A 22,743-nucleotide genomic window follows, 5' to 3' on the forward strand; every position below is an offset into this window, starting at 1 on the left:
AATTATCCAAGAGGAAGTTGAAAGATTGTTGAAGTCAAGAATGATAAGAGAAGTCAAGTTTCCAAGATGGCTAGCGAATGTAGTGGTTGTACAGAAGAAAAATGGGAAATGAAGAGTCTGTGTAGATTACACAGACTTGAATAAGGCCTGTCCCAAAGACCCATTTCCGCTTCCTCATATTGATGCAATGGTGGATGCTACTGCCGGGCACGAGATGTTAACCTTCATGGATGCATCCTCAGGATTCCAGCAGATCCAAATGGAACCTTCGGACCAGGAGGATACTGCCTTCATGGCACCAACAGGTATTTATTGTTATACTGCTATGCCTTTCGGTTTGAAAAATGCAGGTGCAACATACCAGAGATTGGTAAACATGATGTTCAAAGATAAGCTGGGGGACACAATGGAGGTATACATCGATGACATGGTGGTAAAATCTAAAAGTGCCGAGGATCACCTCCAGGATATTAAGGGAGCATTTGATATCCTGGATCAGTATAACATGAAGCTAAATCCTGCTAAGTGCCATTTCAGAGTGGGAGCAGGAAAGTTTCTAGGATATATGGTGACCAAAAGAGGAATAGATGCAAGCCCGGAGCAAATTAAAGCCATCTTGGATATCAAATCACCTTCAAATATGAAGGATGTTCAACGGTTAACAGGACGAGTTGTAGCACTGAACAAATTTATTTAAAGATCCTCCGAGAAATGCAAAGAATTTTACGATATCCTGAAGAAGAACAAGAAGTTCGAATGGGGAGAGAAGCATGAAGCAGCCCTGCAGGATTTGAAGCAGTATCTTTCAACTGCACCGCTGTTGATCAAGCCTGAGAATGGTGAACCACTATCCCTATACCTCGCAGTATCAGGGAATGCTGTAAGTGCCGTCCTTATAAAGGATCATGAAGGTCAGCAATATCCTGTTTATTATGTTAGTAAAAGTTTTTTAGATGCTGAAACTAGATATTCTCATTTAGAAAAGTTGATACTAGCACTAGTTATGCCATCAACGAAGCTTAGACATTATTTTGAGACACATAGAATTCATGTTAAAACCAATTATCCTGTCAAAAATGTGCTTAGGAAACCCGAGATGTCAGGCAGGATGGCCAAGTGGTCAGTAAAGTTAAGTGCTTATGACTTAGTGTATGAACCTAGAAATGCCATAAAATAACAGGCTCTAGCTAATTTTGTGGCTGATTTCAGTAGTGACATTCAGGATGAGGTAGACCTAGAAGTACAACAATTAGGAGAATCCTCAGGATCCTGGACATTGTACACTGATGGAGCATCTAATTGTAGAGGAGTAGGATTGGGAATACTACTACAATCGCCACAGGGGGACATATTACCCCAGGCCATTAGGTGTGAATTTCCCGCTACTAATAACGAAGCAGAGTATGAGGCTTTAATTGCAGGGTTAGAACTAGCTAAAAATATGAATGTCAAGAATTTGCAAGTATATGTTGACTCCTTGTTAATCACTAATCATTTTAATGGATCCTATGCAGTTAAGGGTGAGAAGTTAATCGAATACCTCGATATTCTCAAAAAATTAGCAGGATATTTCGATGTTTTTACACTCGAACAGGTACCAAGGGAAGGTAATGCTGAAGCAGATGCCTTAGCAAATCTAGGATCATCGGTCAAGATACCAGAAGGAACCCAAATACCAATATTGCATATTTTGTATCCTGCTACGAATCCTCTGGATAAAGAAGTAGCAAGTATCCAGGATCCTGTTGCTGAATATCCTGAGGAGGATTCAAAATCCTGGACGGCTCCAATCATAAGATATCTCAAGGAAGGACACATCCCTAGAGACGAAAATCCTAAAGCATTTAGGATGAAGGTATCACGATTTACCATTATAAATAATGTTTTGTATAAGAAATCGCTTGCAGGACCATATCTAAGGTGCTTGGAGGATCCCGAAACTAAAGAAGTTCTTCAGGATATACATGAAGGGGATTGTGGTAACCATACTGGGGGCAGGTCATTATTCTCGAAAGTATTGAGGACAGGATACTATTGGCCGACAATGAAGAGAGATGCTGCAGAATATGCTCGAAGATGCTATGCATGTCAGAGGCATAGCAGCATTTTGCACCAACCGGCTGAACCATTATATCCTATAGTTTCCCCTTGGCCATTCATGAAATGGGGGATGGACATAGTAGGGAAATTACCAAAAGCTCTAGGAGGAAAAGTCTTTATGTTGGCAATGACTGATTATTTCTTTAAGTGGGTGGAAGCTGAAGCATTTGTTCAAGTCAGAGACCAGGAAGTAGTATCCTTTAAAAAGAGAAATATCCTGACCAGGTTTGGAGTACCAGCTGAAATCATTTGTGACAATGGATCCCAGTTTATAAGCAAGAGGACTCCTGACTTTTGCAAAAGTTGGGGAATCAAAATGATCACATCTACCCCGGTACATCCTCAAGCAAATGGACAAGCTGAATCCTCAAACAAGATAATTGTCAACAATTTGAAGAAGAGATTAGGAGCCAAGAAAGGAAGATGGGCAGAAGAACTACCCTTTGTTTTGTGGGCTGATAGAACAACGGTGAAAAATGCAACGGGCCAAACCCCATTTTCTTTAGTATTTGGAACAGAGGCAGTGATCCCAACAGAGATGGTGATACCTATGGCAAGATCCAACCTTCAGGATCCTGAGCAGAATCCTGAAGCTCTGTGCCACGAGTTAGACACTGTGGATAAAACAAGGGATGCAGCAAAGCTAAGGATGGCAGCATATCAACAGAGGATATCCAGAGCATACAACAAGAATATAAGGACTAGGAGGTTTCAAGTCGGAGATTGGGTGTTAAGAAAAGCTTTTCAGAATACTACCAATCCTGCCGATGGAAAATTAGCTCCAAAGTGGGAAGGACCCTATGAGATTGAATTAGAATCAGGGAAAGGAGCATACCGACTCAAGAATATGGAGAGGGATATGCTACCAAGATCCTGGAATGCTATACACTTAAAGCTCTACTTCAAGTAAGAATAGAATTTAATTTCTATCTCAGAATGGTATGTATCCTGTCTCTCTTAAATATATTTGAACACATGTATTATCTTGAATCTAATACTGACTTAGGCATCGGAGGGGTGTTAGCCAAGCTAACACCCACCTTAGTTTGAGGTTGTTTTGCAGAATATGTGTCAGGATATAGCTCTGGGATATACGCTCAGGATATGTCGAAAGATTAGAGTATTGGCCTCCTCTCTCACGCTTAAGGGATCCTGATCCCTTCACAGGTTTAAAGGTATTCACCTTTCTCTCGAATTGGGTTTGAACACCCCGCTTGGAGCGCAAGTCATCCGGGGATAGTTCAAGGTAACGGGACCAGTTCATGTAAAAGTGGCTCACAATTTCGTTACTATTGGCTATGTCCTGGATCCTAAAGGTATATGAGGATTGATCACCCTCTCTCACGAAAGGGTATTTTCATGCCCTCTAAGGTTTAAAGGTTATCACCTTTCTAAGACTTAGAGTTTATACACTCTCGCCTGTAGCGCATGAAAATCAGGGTTTATCCCCAGGATACAAGGGTTTATCCCCAGCATACTAAGGGTTTATCCCAGGATATCAAGGGTTGATCCCTGTGTCACACCCCGACCACGTAGAACATACAAAACGTGGCGGAAACGAAGGGGAGTGTTGTAACAGAATCAATTGTTTCAAATCCATGGCAATTGAAGTTTCGTTTTATTAATCAAACATGGAAGTTTACATTGTTTTAAACAAGAACCAAAGAGTACATAACATAATTTAACTAGTTCTTGTCTCGTTTTAAGTCACTAAGGCACAGGTCTGCCTAAGTATGTCTTGATAAGTCCTATGCATCATCTCCTAAAAACACATGTGAAAATCGGTACGTCAGCATAAAAATGCCTGTGAGATACATAGGTTTTGTGAAAACAGAATTCATGACTTATGTTTGAGAAAATGTTTAGTCATGAACCTTGTAATTTGCTTTGTCTTGTAAATCATTTGAAAAACGATAGATCAGATGATGTGTATAAATAAATGTAAGGTTAAATGAATAACCAAGTAAGATGAGTTTGTATAAGATAAGTTGTTTGTAAAACAATGTCTCGTGAAAAGTATGTTATTTGTATAAAATGTTACATGTCTCAAATTGAAATGATTCGAATAACGTTACGATATGTAATACCATACAAACACTTATATATAGGAAGTACTAGCGGCGTATCCACCATGCATGTATCATATTACACATGCCTCGTTACTTAAATCACTCGCTCAAACCAAACCATCAAGATGAAATGCTTAACAATTGTGGAAATGTTTATGTATAGTCAAATGTCTATTGTCAAATGTAAATCATGTCAACAGATACAACTGGTTCACACGGTTCAATGGTTACAAACGGTTCATGTAATTATAGGGGTAAGACGGTTCACATAGTCAAATGGTTACAACGGTTCAAAATGTAGTATAATGTGTTCATATGCTGGAGGAGCATATGCAACGGAAATGCAATGTAAAACAATGTACTAAGTATGCACACGATGGGCGTACGTAGCATGAAATGTATTATAAAGTGATGTACTAAGTATGCACACAATGGGCGTACATAGCATGAAATGTATTGTAGAGTGATGTACTAAGTATGCACACAATGGGCGTACATAGCATGAAATGTATTGTAAATCGATTGTACTAAGTATGCACACAATGGACATACATAGTATAAACACAATGAAATCATGTACTATATATGTACTAACGAACATAATAAGCATATGATATGAAAACATTGAAAGCATAAAAGTAACAAGTAGGCACATGTGTTCCACCCCAAAACAGTTTGGAAAACAGTAAAAGAGGGTTCTATGTACTCACCCGAGATTGCTTTGAAGTCCTTGTATGACAACCAAACACTGCTAGAGATCACGGATATCAAACGGCCCCTAATATAGGTAACTATGTTAATATACCGGACCTAAATCGGAGGATCGGATAGTATGCGGGTTCGTAAACCAAACGAGTATGGAGACTCGTGTAATATGGTTTAACAAAGCCTACATACTAAAATGAAACCTAACCTAAGTGCTTACGACCCATTACGACCCGTTTAGGTAGCTAATGCTACCTTAACGCGTCGTTCGCGTAGAACGCGTTTGGAACGCCTAACATCGTGACCATAAGGTATAACCTCGGAAGGTTATTCCCTAGACAACTATGGTCACCTAATGTGTTTGGTCGGATCCTAAAGATCGACCAAATGGGTCGGGTTCGAAAGTATAAGCGATTGTTTAGATCGCTTACCTTACGACCCTATATAAGCACTATACTAAAAGTGACGAGCTAAGCATGTTAACACATGCTTAACTAAGTTTAGAAAATAGGTTTGGTATGAAAACAAACGGTTTTGATACTCACGAGTAGTTTGGTTACAAAATACGCAAGAATGCGCATTTTGGCTGAAACTACGACTCGTCACTGAGCCTAGATAACGTGGTAATCAGTAGGTATAGTCACTACGGACTATAACCATCGTGATCACGCTCACGTTATGAAGTTCCAACGAACTTCGTGTTGACCATAAGCTGGTCAATGCAGAAAGTCAAACAAAGTTTGACTTTAGCACTAGAAAGCGATTAAAAGAACGAAAGAACACTTACGAAGGGTCCCTGAAAGCTAAACTTGATCCAGGAGCTCAGGTATGAAGCAATGGCATCAACTTAGAGCTCTTTGATCAGTTTTGTGGGTTTTACACCAAATGGGGGGGGGGTATTTATAGGAAAAGCAAAACCGTTTGGATCGTTTCTTGAATATCGTGCCACGATCTCATGCGTACACTTGTCAACATGTTATGGCATCATATGGTGACCCTAACTCCAGAGATTGTGAAAGGGCATTGCCCTTTGGGGTGATTGAAAGGCCAAAATGATCAAAAAAACGAGTTTCTGCATCTGCAGGGCTCACGCGGCCCGCGTCAGCATATAGGCAAAACTCAGGCGGGCCGCCTGGCCTTGTCTGATCTGCACAACTTTCAGAAATGACAGTTTTAGTCCCTGTTGCATATTTAAGCCATTTCTGACACTTCTAAGGCCCGTAAAGCCAATTTTAAGGCCCTAAAATGATGCCTAAATATTGTGGACATGAAACATGCTCAAAAATGTTCCGGATGTCAGTTCGTTTGGTCGTACGAACGCGATGTTCGCTTAATTACGACGGAATGCGCATAAGCGCGAAAAACGATCCAAATTGCGCGACGAATGGATTTTTCTCATGCCAAACACTAAGGCATAATATAAGGATGCTTACATAAATTTTTGGATGTCCGGATGTATTCAGAACGTAAGTTATGCACGAAAATGCAAACTTATGCACTTTTTGACACTTTTAGTCCCTGAATGATCCAAAAGTTTATTTTAGCACACCGAACACCTCAAAGCCTATTTCTAAGCTATGGTGAGGATATTTATGGCATGTTTAACTTATGGACATGTTCCGGAATGTCTGTTTTAGTACGAATCGTCATACTTTCGCAGTTTGTCAAGTTTAGTCTTTGTAAGCGAATTAACTTGTTTTTGCCATACCAAAGCCTTCAAAACTTATTGCTAAGTTATGTAAAGGTTATTTAAGGTATGTTAAGTATGTGATGGTGTTCCGGAGTATTTGTCGCATTAAACTGAGTACGTTTACACACCAGTTTGCGTATAATTCTCCAGAAAGCGTTGTAGAGTTTGAAATTGAACAAGAATTGATATGTGCAAAAGATACACATATTTATACAAGATCCCAAGTATGAAATACAATATTTCATCGGCTTGGTATTTGTTTGATGGTCGCGGTGACACAGGTGTCACAGTCTCCCCTACTTTAGGAAATTTCGTCCCGAAATTTATTCGTAGGAGTCCATTTGTGACTTTGCCAAATAACCACCAGCGATATGCAAGGCAATACCCTGTCATTTCCTTAACGGTCATTCTTCAGAAACGAAAATGAACAGACGGAGTCATTTTCCTCAACGAGTATTCTTCAGAAATGGAAATGACGGAATAAGCAAACGAATGTTCATTTCCTCAACGGACAAATCTTCAGAAACGAAAAATGAACAGACGGAGTCATTTTCAATGGTTGCTTCATCAGAAATGGAAATGAAGGATTACACAACGGATATTCATTTCCTCAACAGATAAATCTTCAGAAACGAAAATGAACTAACGGAGTCATTTTCAACGGTTGCTTCCTCAGAGTTGGAAATGAAGGATTACACAACGGATATTCATTTCCTCAACGGATAAATCTTCAGAAACGAAAATGAACTATCGGAGTCATTTTCAATGGTTGCTTCCTCAGAGTTGGAAATGAAAGATTACACAACGGATATTCATTTCCTCAACGGATAAATCTTCAGAAACGAAAATGAACTAACGGAGTCATTTTTAACGGTTGCTTCCTCAGAGTTGGAAATGAAGGATTACACAACGGATATTCATTTCCTCAATGGATAAATCTTCAGAAACGAAAATGAACTAACGGAGTTATTTTCAACGGTTGGTTCATCAGAGTTGGAAATGAATAGGGTTAACTCTAGACACATGACAGAACTTGCTGTGATTTCTGTGCACTAAATTCCATAATTATGTATGCATCCATAATTACGTAATCCCTTGCACAGTCCGCACAGTTTGTTTTGTAATGTTTTGGGGAAGAATATCAAACTTGTGGTGAGGGTGACTAGACTTCCATAGGGTCTTTTTAATTTGATCGACAGAGGATCTACTTAGTTAGGCCACCAAGGAGTCCTTTCAGCTGTATCATCACATGAGATCCCTAGCCAGATTTTTGGATCAATCTGTTTAACTAGACCACTCAAGGGGTCTAATTATGAAGTAGTACTTTATAATCCAAGGGACTTAACTATAACGTAGAAGTCCATTGAGGATTTTTATGTAGTACCTTTGGGTATCCTTACTATGAATCCTTTATACGAATGATATGGAAGATTCTACAAGGATTTGGGTAACATAATTTGGATCACACAACAACACATAAGGGAACACATAAGCACAAAGTCACATAATTGTTTAACTTGATTATAATTTGTTATTAACTTGTTATTGATTGAATACGGATATGGAAACCAGTCGACGGGCCTCAATATTCACTGGGATCTATCCGAGAAGATAGGAAAATCTCCCAAAATTTGATTTTTGATTACAAGGAATTACCACCTTCGAATTAAGGTATACAACAATTAAGGACTTACGGGAAATCCTTAGGTACCCTATTAAGGATTTATAGTGGTACTTTGGGTATTCGTCACGTGTTGTAACTTGCGCCTTGTACTTCGTTTCCTTAGAAGAAACAGGTACTTAGGAATTCCGTGGAAAACGCAAGAGATCATAGAATGGGAGAATTTTGGGGGTAGTTTGTTCTTCAAGGAATACGGTTCCTTGATTGTTGATATTGTAAGGGATATGTTGTTTATACATGCAACCACACAAATACATTGCAATTTAAATAAAATATTTATTTATAAACAACGATAACAACTGTTTCTTGGACCTTGACAATCAAAAGAAAATAATACATAAAACGTGATTATTTCTAAAAGATGTTGTCTTCTAGTCAGTCAGATGCTCATCCCTGTGCTGGATTTGCATTAGCAAGCTTTGGGCAATTTCTTCGGAAATGACCCATCTCGCCACAGTTGAAACAAGAACCTGGTAGAAAATGACCTTGAGCAGGATTGTTGCCAGCTTGGTTTGGCGCAACTGCAGCTGGGCAGACTCTTGCTGTGTGGCCTATAAGTCCACAAGTTTGGCATTTGCGGCACTGTACATTGGCGTGATGATGGAGGCTACATTGGTTGCACAAGGGTGCAGTTCCATTATATGGTTTTCTAGCAGGGGTTGAGCTGGTTGGTTGGGGATGGCTTGACCATTGTGAGCGACCACGGCGAAGTTCTGAGAAGCCTTTCGCTTCTTTGACTTCTTAGGGGATTCAGTCTGTTCATCCATGGTCTTTGATTCCTCGATTGGGGTCGATTCCCCGACCGGTTTCTTGTCACCTTTTCGGAAAAGTTTACCTTTCCTGATCTTTGATTCAGTCAAGGTTGCAGATAGCTCAATGGCCTGTCTAACTGTAGTAGGGTTGCTACCAGTCACAATGTCTTGTATTGAGTCAGGGAGGCCATCAATGTACTTTTCGATTGCCTTATCCAAAGGTGTAACCATATCCGGGCATAACAAACTTAACTCCTCATAACGATCCGTGTAGGCTCGATGCTCACCGCTAACTTGCTTAAGATCGTCGAACTTCGTTTCCAAGGCCCTAATCTCGTGACGAGGACAGAATTCCTTCATCATCAGAGCTCGAAGCTCTTGCCATGTTTGAGCCAGTGCCACATCGGCACCCCTATCTCTCATCACACCATTCCACCATGTCAAAGCTCGTTTCTCAAAGACGCTAGATGCGAATTCTACCTTTCGCTCGTTTGGACATTGAACATGTCTGATGGTGCTCTCTAAACTCTCGAACCGTTGCAGAAGTGCAGTCGCTCCTTGAGACCCAGAAAACTTTGATGGCTTAGCTGAGTTGAACGTCTTGAAGTTGCAGGGGGCATTATTGTTGTTGTTGGCTTGGTTCCATTGAGCAAAGAGGTTTGGGAATTGAGCAGCCATTTGCTGCGTAATGATCTCTGCCAGTTCGGCAGTCGCTATCTGGTTTTCGCGTCGAGGAGGCATTCTAAAAGAGAAACAAGAAAGAAAACAAATGAAATGGCATTGGGTAAGAATAGGATGTTACAATTACCGACCATAATTACGGTTGATGGTCATTTGTTTGAACCACGAAGCAAACAAACAACACCAAGGCTGAATCAAAGCAAATAGATCCTCATAGTGTATCGCGAAGACATGCTCGCCTATAAGTGGACACTCACCCCAAGAGTTCCCAGGTAAGAGTGACTGGTCCGATTATGTGGATTTGTACGAACACTCTAGCCTTAGACAGAAAACCCAGAGTACAGGCATTCACTCTTCCAGTTTGCACGTGTTCACACTATTTAGGATCCAAAACTTTGACGAGAGTTTTGAAAATTCAGAGGGGTTCAAAACCTAGTAATCAATCATCCTAGAACAGATGATTAGTTTTCAAAGCGGTTTTGAAATTTATGTTCTTGTTGTGGTCGTCGCCTAAGGATAGGTGACGGTATTGTTTTATGACTAAACGCAAGTAAACTCGCGTTAGGGTCCTAGGAAGGCTATAGACTAGGTCAAAGCATTACTAATAACCTAATTCCCTATAACCATTGGCTCTGATACCAACTTTTCTGTCACACCCCGACCACGTAGAACATACAAAACGTGGCGGAAACGTCGGGGAGTGTTGTAACAGAATCAATTGTTTCAAATCCATGGCAATTGAAGTTTCGTTTTATTAATCAAACATGAAAGTTTACATTGTTTTAAACAAGAACCAAAGAGTACATAACATAATTTAACTAGTTCTTGTCTCGTTTTAAGTCACTAAGGCACAGGTCGGCCTAAGTATGTCTTGATAAGTCCTAGGCATCATCTCCTAAAAACACATGTGAAAATAGGTACGTCAGCATAAAAATGCCTATGAGATACATAGGTTTTGTGAAAACAGAATTCATAACTTATGTTTGAGAAAATGTTTAGTCATGAACCTTGTAATTTGCTTTGTCTTGTAAATCATTTGAAAAACGATAGATCAGATGATGTGTATAAATAAATGTAAGGTTAAATGAATAACCAAGTAAGATGAGTTTGTATAAGATAAGTTGTTTATAAAACAATGTCTTGTGAAAAGTATGTTATTTGTATAAAATGTTACATGTCTCAAAATGAAATGCTTTGAATAACGTTACGATATGAAATACCATACAAACACTTATATATAGGAAGTACTAGCGGCGTATCCACCATGCTTGTATCATATTACACATGCCTCGTTACTTAAATCACTCGCTCAAACCAAACCATCAAGATGAAATGCTTAACAATCGTGGAAATGTTTATGTATAGTCAAATGTCTATTGTCAAATATAAATCATGTCAACAGATACAACTGGTTCACACGGTTCAATGGTTACAAACGGTTCATGTAATTAAAGGGGTAAGACGGTTCACATAGTCAAATGGTTACAACGGTTCAAAATGTAGTATAATGTGTTCATATGCTGGAGGAGCATATGCAACGGAAATGCAATGTAAAACAATGTACTAAGTATGCACACGATGGGCGTACGTAGCATTAAATGTATTATAAAGTGATGTACTAAGTTGTTTTGGTCAAAAATCACATAAGGATAATGCAACCAAACTCTCTGTTACGGGGTATGATGCTTGAATTAATTGTATGAACAACAAGTATATGAAATCAACGATGAACACCGAGATTTATACGAGGAAAAAGCCCTTGATCTTTAGAAGATCTCCGGCATAAAAAACCTCGGGTGATGGAAACTACCGATCACCAACTATATTGCAAAAACAGCAGTGATCCTTGTACAACTTCGGAAGGAAACAAGCTCAATACAATGAATTTCTAGTGTAAGTGTGTGTTTTTTGCTAAGTGTTTGCAGAGAATTCGTGTTTTGTGTGTTGTTTGTGTGGTGTGCACGACTTGTGCCTTAATTGAGCTCATTTTCCCCTTAAAAGATAAGAAAAAAAACAAGTAACTAACTTCCCGAAAAAGGTGGAAGTCACCCATGACCACCACTAACGGTTATTTCCTCATTATGCACGTGTCTAGGAAGCATATTCCACGAGATTCCCGCAAAGAAGTGGTCCACTTCATCCATTATCTGCATTTACACATTAAAAACGTGACAATTGTAAGTTCTGTTAAGGATCCTGGATCCTCAGATGCGTGATCCTCAGACTCGTGATCCTCAGACCCGTGATCCTTAGACTCGTGATCCTCAGACTCTTGATCCTCAGACTCTGCATCATCCATTAAGAATCCGTGATCCATGCCCAATCTCAGGATAGATGATCCTTAGCATAAAATTCATGCCCTAACAATTGCCCCCAATATGGCAGTTGTGATAAGGATTCACAGCTGTCATATTTCCGTTAGTAGTGGATTAGCCGCTGCTGCTAGTAAACAGTCGTTACACTGCATGTCGTCCTTGATAAGTCCTTCTATAATCATCATTGCAAAATATAGAGTTAGAGATAACTCCACAAGTGCCTTTACAGACAAGAAGATCCTTCTGTTTGTGGAGAGTGAATCCTTCTACACAGTTCGCTATTAACCTTCCTACATTTTAATTTCAGAGAATCCAAGTTAGGATTCTATATCCTTGTAAATTATTGCTGAATAAGCAAACTATGAAAAGTAAAGCTTCTAGGATCAAGGATCCTTATCGTCAGAACTTGTATAACTTTAGACAGTAGTTTCTAGGGTGAAGGATTATGGATCCTTGAACAATAGGCAGGATAATGGGTGGTGGATGGATCCTCTGTTTGGGGGATGAAGCCACTCGTTATCCTTCCGTCTTTTATTTTCTGCACTACAAAGACCCGTAAAGAATGGACACCCTTTGCCAACCCATGTGGACGGGCCACGTTTTGCTGGTAGAAACGTGGGTTGGCAATTTTGACAACCTTAAAAGGTTTAATGTTTTGTGAATAAAATAACTTTAACTTTTTGGCTATCTCCCGTGTTGCTATCCTTATGTATCCTTTAGTTTTCAATTGTTGTTGTCACACCCCCAAAAATCCCACCTGCGGAGTTCTACCGCTTGGAGGCGTGACTGACCAGGATCCAGCCACCAATCATACTGAACAAGCATATAAGTAGTTTAACCATCACGATTGGTGTTTCAAAACAAACAAGTTAAGTTGCAAGCGGAAGCATAAGTTTAAAGTTATAACATAAGTTCAAAAGTTTCAAGTTTAACATAGCACGTAACAATCCGTGTCCCACAACGATCCTCCTCCATGCAAGCTCCAGCTCAGTACCTATGGTCCTGCAAAGCATGTAGTAACGAGTCAACAACTAGTTGAGTGAGTTCACGGTTGGGTGTTCGTTTTAGTTGTTTCGAAAACAGTTTACTTTATCTGGCATCCTGCCGTGGGGGTTACCCCATATTTCAAAAACGTGACATGTTCATTCCCAGTTACTCCGGCACTCCGGCCGTGGGGGCTACCCCATGTAGTTATCAGGCATTTCGGCCGTGGGGGCTACCCCATGCGTACACTAGACTCGTTACCATATCGACTGCTGACTGTAGTCATGTTTATGTGCCCTGAAAACATCAATGTCTATCATCATTGACGTGCCCCAGATCCATTAGTTCACGCCCGTCCTCTGCGGCACGGTGTGAGGCTTGTCAGACCTAAATAGCGCTATCTAACTAATGACCCGCTCGCCATTGGCCCGGCGATTAGTCGATACAAAAAGGAGGGACTTCGTGATAGAGTTTTAGTCTAGTACGTTTATCCGTCCATCCGGACGAGGAATCACATTCCTGAACCACTGACGTCCTACCCAAGGAGGACGAGGAATCCACGTTCCTTAACCCCGTTCCCAACCCAGGGAATCCCATGCTTTGTAGAGGGTGTGAACTCACCTTGGTTTGCTCGGTAGTTAATCACAGAAAGTCAATCAAGTCGCAAGTAGTCAATAACGTCCTAACACGGATATCACGTATAATCAGATTCGAACCAAGTAGTGCACAAATGTGCAACACGTATGGCAAACACGGGTAATAATCATGGCAACACGTTTAACATACATAGTTCACAGTTATCATTCAAACACAGCCCAAAGTCTAAGTGTAAGGCCCAAACAGTTGGGCTCGTGATAACAGACCCAAATAACATATCAACAGTAGCACAGAAGTCCATAAATTCGGCCCACTAACTTAGGCCCAAAGTGTGGTCTCGAGTCGCAACCGGACTCGCAAGCATGGTCTCGAGTCATGTTGTGTGTTGATCTCAGGTGGTTGCGAGTCGCAACCGGTGTCGCAACCGTGGTTTCGGCTCGTCATGCTGAGGTCTCGAGTCGCAACGGGACTCGTAACCTGTGGTCTCGGCTTGTCCTGTTATGGTTGCGAGTCGCAACCGCGTGGTCTCGAGTCATCACGCTGTGGTTGCGAGTCGCAACTGGGTGATTGCGAGTCGGTAGCAGTCGTTTTCATGTTCACGTGTTGATGCAGATGTAGTCAGCCAAATGGTACAATGTAATCAGACCCAAATCAGGAAATAACCAATAGAATTCCACTAACAGTTTTCCTAATCAGGCTTTTGGTCAAAGTGGATCAAAATCACAAGGGTTTTCAATCTTTAACTATCATTCAAAGTGTTCTTCAAATATTCAAACACATGTTCAAGTTCTTCATAACATAAACAACACTTATTCAACCAAAACTATGAACAACTATCAAGATACGATTTACTAGCATGCATCCTATATGACAAACATGTTCATTAGCCGATTTGTTTAGTTTAAACACCCACTTTTCGGATCCAAACCCAAGTGTAACCAATATCATTATTCACCTTTTTAACATACAATGAACCCATTTTTAACATCAAGCATTTATGCAAATTTCAACACATAACAAGAACATTCATGAACCGATTTCTTTTCAAACATCATGCATAACTAAGTTAACTACCATATTATCACATAATCTCATCATACAAACATAACATGAACATATTAACACTAAGCATTTAACAATAATCACTAAGGACACTAACCGGTTGGTGAGGTGTGTGTGTGTGCCGATCCAAAGTCCAAATCCGAGAGTTTCTTGTGCCAACCGATTGGATCCGAGAGTCTTGGAGGTGTGTTTGTGTTCTAGAGTTTTTAGTGAGAGAGAATAGGAGAGTGTGTGTGTTGTAATGTTTCAACAAATGGTAAAACTAACTAAGGTGGTGTATTTATAGGCTAGTTCAAGTGTTACACCCTTCATGGTTTCGAGTGGGGGTTTACGGCCCAAAGGCCCAACCGGCCACTAGGTTCTCGGCCCAAAGGCCCATTCGGTCACTATTCACTCGAGACCTCATGGTCTCGAGTCGGGTTCTTTGTTCTCGGGTTGGGTTCTCGGTTCACATAAAACACGTACACGTATATATATACAAATGCACACATACAAAGCACATAAAAGTTCACGTTTATCATTAAGTTTAATCGACCAACTAATCACATAACATACAAGCAAGCTACATCAAGACACAACGAAAGGTTCTAGATTTCGAGTTGTCACATCATCCCCAAGTTGAAAGAAATTTCGTCCCGAAATTTGATGGCACTCACTGAGGAAGCTAGTCAAGTTGCGTGGTTTTCCCGGTTATCCTGGGGTGTCACATCCACCCCCGTTGATCTGGAATTTCGTCCCGAAATTCCGTAGCTTCAGCCTCAGTAGCGTTTGTACTGTTCTCAAACAGTTGGGGATACTTTTGTTTCATCCGATCTTCGCGCTCCCAGGTAAACTCTGGGCCGCGACGTGAGTTCCAACGAACTCGAACAAGAGGTATTCTAGTGCTCTTGAGGACCTTAACATCCCGGTCCGTGATCTCGACTGGTTCTTCGACGAATTTCAACTGTTCGTCGATCGTGAGTTCCTTCAGAGGAACTACGTGCGTCTCATCTGACAGACACTTCTTCAGATTTGACACATGGAAAACGTTGTGAACTGCACCGAGTTCTGCTGTTAATTTCAGTCTGTAGGCCACTTTGCCTATTTTCTCAAGGATTTCGAAAGGTCCAACGTATCGTGGGTTGAGTTTGCCGCGTTTACCAAAACGAACCACACCCTTCCAGGGTGAAACTTTGAGTAATACCCGCTCCCCAACCTGGAGCTCAAGTGGTTTCCTGCCCTTATCGGCGTAGGCTTTCTGACGGTCACGAGCGGCCGCCATGCGTTGTCGTATTTGAGCAATCCGCTCAGTAGTGTCTACCACATGTTCTGGACCAGTGATTTGACTATCCCCCACCTCTGCCCAACAGAGGGGTGACCGGCATTTACGTCCGTACAATGCCTCAAACGGAGCAGCTTTAATGCTGGTGTGGTAGCTGTTATTATACGAGAATTCCACGAGTGGCAGATGCCTTTCCCAGCTGTTGCCAAAGTCGATTACACAAGCGCGAAGCATGTCTTCTAGGGTCTGAATAGTACGCTCGGACTGCCCGTCCGTCTGTGGGTGATACGCTGTGCTCATATCAAGACGTGAGCCAAAAGACTTGTGCATTGCCTGCCACAGTTCCGAAGTAAAACGTGCATCTCGATCAGAGATGATAGAGGTGGGCACCCCGTGCCTCGAAACAACTTCCTTGAGGTATATCTCCGCCAGAGTGGAGAATTTATCTGTTTCTTTGATTGCCAAGAAGTGTGCGGATTTCGTGAGTCGATCCACGATCACCCAGATAGTATCGTTTCCGCGCTGTGATCTAGGTAGGCCAGTAACGAAATCCATGGAAATTTGCTCCCATTTCCATTGTGGTATCTCTGGTTGCTGAAGTAGGCCTGAGGGTTTCTGATATTCCGTCTTGACTCGCGCACAAGTCAAACACTTGCTGACATAAGTTGCTATGTGGGCCTTCATGCTAGGCCACCAATACGTAGTCTTAATATCGTGGTACATCTTGTCCGAACCAGGGTGTACCGAGTAGCGAGATTTGTGCGCTTCATCCATCACAAGTTCTCGTAAGTCGCCATAGAGTGGGACCCAAATGCGTCCTGTTACATAATAAGCACCGTCTTCCTTCTGTTCTAAGCGTTGCCTTGACCCGCGTAGGGCTTCAGCTCTAACGTTCTCTGGTTTCAGTGCTTCTATCTGAGCAGCTCGTATTTGCGAAGGTAGACTAGAATGGATCGTGAGTTGTAAAGCTCTTACGCGCTTAGGCGTAGTGTCCTTCCGACTCAGGGCGTCTGCCACAACATTGGCCTTGCCCGGGTGGTACCTGATAGAGCACTCGTAATCATTCAGCAGTTCGATCCATCGTCGCTGCCCGCATATTCAGTTCCTTCTGCTTGAATATGTGTTCTAGACTTCTGTGGTCGGTGTAGATGGCGCACTTGGTTCCGTATAGGTAATGCCGCCATAGCTTAAGTGCGAAAACAACAGCTCCCAGCTCTAAATCATGCGTAGTGTAGTTCTTCTCGTGAACTTTGAGTTGTCGTGAGGCGTAGGCTATGACTTTATCTCGTTTGCATCAATACACATCCAAGACCCTGAATTGATGCATCACAGTAAACCACAAAATCGTCTGTGCCCTCTGGCAGTGAAAGGATAGGTGCACTACAAATTCGATCCTTTAGATGCTGAAAAGCCAACTCTTGTGCATTTCCCCAATGATAAACAACGCCTTTCTGTGTTAACAAGGTCAGAGGCTGCGCAATCTTAGAAAAATCCTTAATGAATCTCCTGTAGTAACCTGCCAATCCCAAAAATTGGCGAATTTCCTTTGGTGTGCGGGCGCAGGCCAGTTCTTAATAGATTCCACTTTGGATGGATCAACGTGAATCCCATCCTTGTTCACCACATGCCCTAGGAAATGGACTTCACGAAGCCAGAAGTCGCATTTCGAGAATTTCGCGTAAAAGTTGTTCCTTCTGAAGGAGTTCCAGGATAAGTCGTAGATGCTGTTCGTGCTCTTCTTTGCTCTTAGAATAGATCAGGATGTCGTCGATAAAGACTATAACAAACTTATCCAGGTACGGCTTGCACACTCGATTCATCAAATCCAAAAAACTGCCGGTGCGTTCGTCAGCCCAAACGGCATGACCAGAAACTCATAGTGCCCATATCGAGTCCTAAAGGCCGTCTTAGAGACATCCTCTTCCCGAACTCTCAGCTGGTGATATCCCGATCTCAGATCGATCTTTGAATAGTAGCTCGACCCCTGCAACTGGTCGAACAAGTCGTCAATACGCGGTAGAGGATAACGATTCTTCACAGTCACCTTGTTGAGTTCGCGATAGTCGATACACATTCTGAAGGTACCATCCTTCTTCTTCACAAAAAGTACTGGAGCTCCCCAAGGCGATGAGCTAGGACGAGATAAAACCCTTATCCAAGAGTTCTTGTAGTTGCGTGGAGAGTTCTTCCAACTCTGATGGTGCTAAACGATAAGGTGCACGGCTACAGGCGCAGCTCCAGGAGCTAGATCAATCTGAAACTCGACTTGGCGATGGGCGGAAGACCAGGTAATTCCTCAGGGAATAACAATCTGAAACTCGACTTGGCGATGGGGCGGAAGACCAGGTAATTCCTCAGGGAATACCTCAGGATAGTCGCGTACAACGGAAATCTTCTAACTTCTTCTCCTTCTCTGTGGTATCAGTAACTAGAGCCAAAATCGCAGTGTGGCCCTTTCGTAAGCATTTCTGAGCCTTAAGAAGAGAGATGATGTTCTCAACAGCACTTCTCTTGTCGCCACGAATCATGAGAGGTTCACTACCTAAACCAGGAATACGAACGATCTTCTCGTTGCAAAGAATCTCTGCTCGGTGTTGGGATAACCAATCCATCCCAATGACAACGTCGAAACTACCCAAACAATAGGAATAAGATCGATAGGAAGGTCTGGTTAGCGAGAATAAGCTGGCAACCCTTGACTACGTGTGAGGCTTCCAAACTCTTACCATTAGCTAGCTCTACAGTGTGCTTGTCGCTCAGGGGTGTAGGAATACGCTTAAGCATCTTACTAACTTCTAGTGACACATAGCTAGTATCGGCACCCGAATCAAATAAGACTGTAACATAAAAGTCGTCGAGAAGGAACTTACCCGTCACCACGTTGGGATCATTCCTTGCTTCACCTTGACCAATCACGAACACACGTCCCCTAGCACCATTGTTGTTGTTCCCATTGTTACCATTCCCTGATTGTTGTTGTTGTTCTGGTTCAGTTGGGGACAATCTTTCTTGAAGTGGCCTTCAGCTCCACACTGAAAGCACCTTTGTTGTTACCCGCTGCTGTCGCTGGTTCTGCTGAGGTTGCTGACAGGTTGCAACGATTGCACTTTGGGTGTTCTTTGTATCCCACTCCATTGACTTTGACCACCAGACGACTGCTGACTGGGGCTCTTGTGATCGTCCGTCTTTCTCTGCTGAGACTGAGATTGCACAGAAGTTGAACCCCTGCTTTGAAGTTCCATCCCATTTCCGTTTATCCCACTAGACAGTACCAGAAGTAGTTGCACACCTATTCGCTTCGGTAACTTGTTCTGCTCACCGCCTGATCAGTGAGACGGTGAGCCAACTGTACGACCTGTTGGATAGTAGTCAAGTTCGCTGAAGTCACATGACTTTGGGATCTCTGGCACCAAGCCCTTGAGATAGAGTTCAATTCGCTTATACGGAGCGTCCACCATAGTAGGACACAACAAGGCAAGCTCATGCGATCTCTTAGTGTATGCTTCAATCTCTGACCCCGACATTTGAGATTGTAGAACTCATCTTCCAGCTTTGTGAATGTCGTCACGACTGCAGTATTCCTCCCTGATCTTTTCTTGAAAGTTTCCCATGGAGGTGGCGTTGGCAGCAACCAACCCTAACATTGCACTTGAGCATTCCACCACGTGAGGGCCAAACCCTCGAGCAGTACCAGTAGCATACTTCACCCTGCGCGCTTCAGGGCATTCACACATTTCGAACACAGATTCCAGTTTCTCAAACCAGTGTAGGAGACCTACTGCTCCTTCAGTGCCGCTAAAAGTTGTGGGTCGACAGTCCATAAAGGTCTTAAAAGTGCCACCGGTGCCTGAGCATACTGACTAAGGTAGGTGAAAGAAAACAGAGTTTTAACACAAAAAGGTTTGGTTCACGAGAGTAGGATCCAAATGATCCTAAACAATTTCGGACTGCAGGATATACCTCCTCGTGTGCAGCTGCGAGCGCTGCGGGCAACTCGCTCGTTGATCAAAGCCGTCAACTGGGCTTGTGTCATGTTAACGCGTCCAGACATGGTTCTTCATAATAAGAGTAATACGTGTGAGAGAGGTTCGCGAAAGTACGATAGTAGGACAGAGTAAGCACGCACGTGTTCAAACAACAGTAGTTATACTAATCAAGCATACCACGAGCAATGTACTATGTAACTAACAAGTAGGCAATATCATACACCATATTACCTAGAACGTCGAGCCTTGCATGAGGAGCGAAGTGTCGTTGTGGACCGTTGAGCCACTAAACCGGTTATAGTCTGGTTTTAACAAAAACGTTTCTCCTTTATTAAAACCAAGTTCACTATAACCAATGGCTTGATACCAATCTGTCACACCCCCAAAAATCCCACCTGCGGAGTCTACCGCTTGGAGGCATGTGACTGACCAGGATCCAGCCACCAATCATACTGAACAAGCATATAAGTTAGTTTAACCATCACGATTTGGTGTTTCAAAACAAACAAGTTAAGTTGCAAGCGGAAGCATAAGTTTAAGTTATAACATAAGTTCAAAAGTTTCAAGTTTAACATAGCACGTACAATCCGTGTCCCACAACGATCCTCCTCCATGCAAGCTCCAGCTGAGTACCTATGGTCCTGCAAAGCATGTAGTAACGAGTCAACAACTAGTTGAGTGAGTTCACGGTTGGTGTTCGTTTTAGTTGTTTCGAAAAACAGTTTACTTTATCTGGCATCCTGCCGTGGGGGTTACCCATTATTTAGTAACGAGTCAACAACTAGTTGAGTGGTTCACGGTTGGGTGTTCGTTTTAGTTGTTTCGAAAACAGTTTACTTTATCTGGCATCCTGCCGGTGGGGGTTACCCCATATTTCAAAAACGTGACATGTTCATTCCAAGTACTCCACGGCACTCCGGCCGTGGGGGCTACCACCATGTAGTTATCAGGCATTTCGGCCGTGGGGCTACCTCCATGCGTACACTAGACTCGTTACCATATCGACTGCTGACTGTAGTCCAGTTTAAGTGCCCTGAAAACATCAATGTCTATCATCATGACGTGCCCCAGATCCATTAGTTCAACGCCCGTGCCTCTCGGCACGGTAAGGCTTGTCAGACCTAAATAGCGCTATCTCAACTAAGACCGCGCCAGCCATTGGCCCGGCGATTAGTCGATACAAAAAGGAGGGACTTTCGTGATAGAGTTTTAGTCTAAGTACGTTTATCCGTCCATCCCCGACGAGGAACACATTCCTGACCACTGACGTCCTACCAAGAGGACGAGGAATCCACGTTCCTTAACCCCGTTCCCAACCCAGGGAATCCCATGCTTAGAGGGGTGAACTCACCTTGGTTTGCTCGGCAGTTAATCACAGAAAGTAATCAAGTCGCAAGTAGTCAATAACGTCCTAACACGGATATCACGTATAGATCAGATTCGAACCAATATGCTCAAATGTGCAACACGTATGGCAAACACGGGTAAAATCAGGCAACACGTTTAACATGGACACATTCACAGTTATCATTTCAAACACAGCCCAAAAGTCAAGTGTAAGGCCCAACAGTTGGGCTCGTGATAACAGACCCAAATAACATATCAACATAGCAAGAAGTCCATAAATGCGGCCGCACTAACTTAGGCCCAAAGTGTGGTCTCGAGTCGCGCAACCGGACTCGCAAGCATGGTCTCTGAGTCATGTTGTTGTGTTGATCTCAGGGTTGCGAGTCGCAACCGGTGTCGCAACCGTGGTTTCGGCTCGTCATGCTGAGGTCTCGAGTCGCAACGGACTCGTAACCTGTGGTCTCGCTTGTCCTGTTATGGTTGCGATCGCAACCGCTGGTGGTCTCGAGTCATCAGCTCTGTGGTTGCGAGTCGCAACTGGTATCGAGTCGTAGCAGTCGTTTTCATGTTCACGTGTTGATGCAGATGTAGTCAGCCAAATGGTACAATGTAATCAACCAAATCAGGAAAAACCAATAGAATTCCACTAACAGTTTTCCTAATCAGCTTTTGGTCAAAGTGGATCAAAATCACAAGGGTTTCAATCTTTAACTATCATTCAATAGTGTTCTTCAAATATTCAAACACATGTTCAATGTTCCATAACATAAACAACACTTATTCAACCAAACTAGAACAACTATCAAGATACGATTTACTAGCATGCATCCTATATGACAAACATGTTCATTAGCCGATTTGTTAGTTAAAACACCCACTTTTCGGATCCAAACCCAATGTAACCAATATCATTATTCACCTTTTAACAACAATGAACCCATTTTTAACATCAAGCATTATGCAAATTCACGCATAAAAGAACATTCATGAACCGATCTTTCAAACATCATGCATAACTAAGTTAACTACCATATTATCACATAATCTCATCATACAAACATAACATGAACATATAACACGAAGCATAACAATAATCACTAAGGACACTAACCGGTTGTGAGGTGTGTGTGTGTGCCGATCCAAAGTCCAAATCCGAGAGTTTCTTGTGCCAACCGATTGATCCGAGAGTCTTGGAGGTGTGTTTGTGTTCTAGAGTTTTTAAGTGAGAGAGAATAGGAGATGTGTGTGTTGTAATGTTTCAACAAATGGTAAAACTAACTAAGGTGGTGTATTTATAGGCTAGTTCAAGTGTTACACCCTTCATGGTTTCGAGTGGGGGTTTACGGCCAAAGGCCCAACCGGCCACTAGGTTCTCGCCAAAGGCCCATTCGGTCACTATTCACTCGAGACCTCATGGTCTCGAGTCGGGTTCTTTGTTCTCGGGTTGGTCTCGTTCACGATAAAACACGTACACGTATATATATACAAATGCACACATACAAAGCACATAAAA

Source organism: Helianthus annuus, chromosome 12 (assembly GCF_002127325.2).
Source record: "Helianthus annuus cultivar XRQ/B chromosome 12, HanXRQr2.0-SUNRISE, whole genome shotgun sequence".
In the NCBI taxonomy this organism is placed as follows: domain Eukaryota; kingdom Viridiplantae; phylum Streptophyta; class Magnoliopsida; order Asterales; family Asteraceae; genus Helianthus; species Helianthus annuus.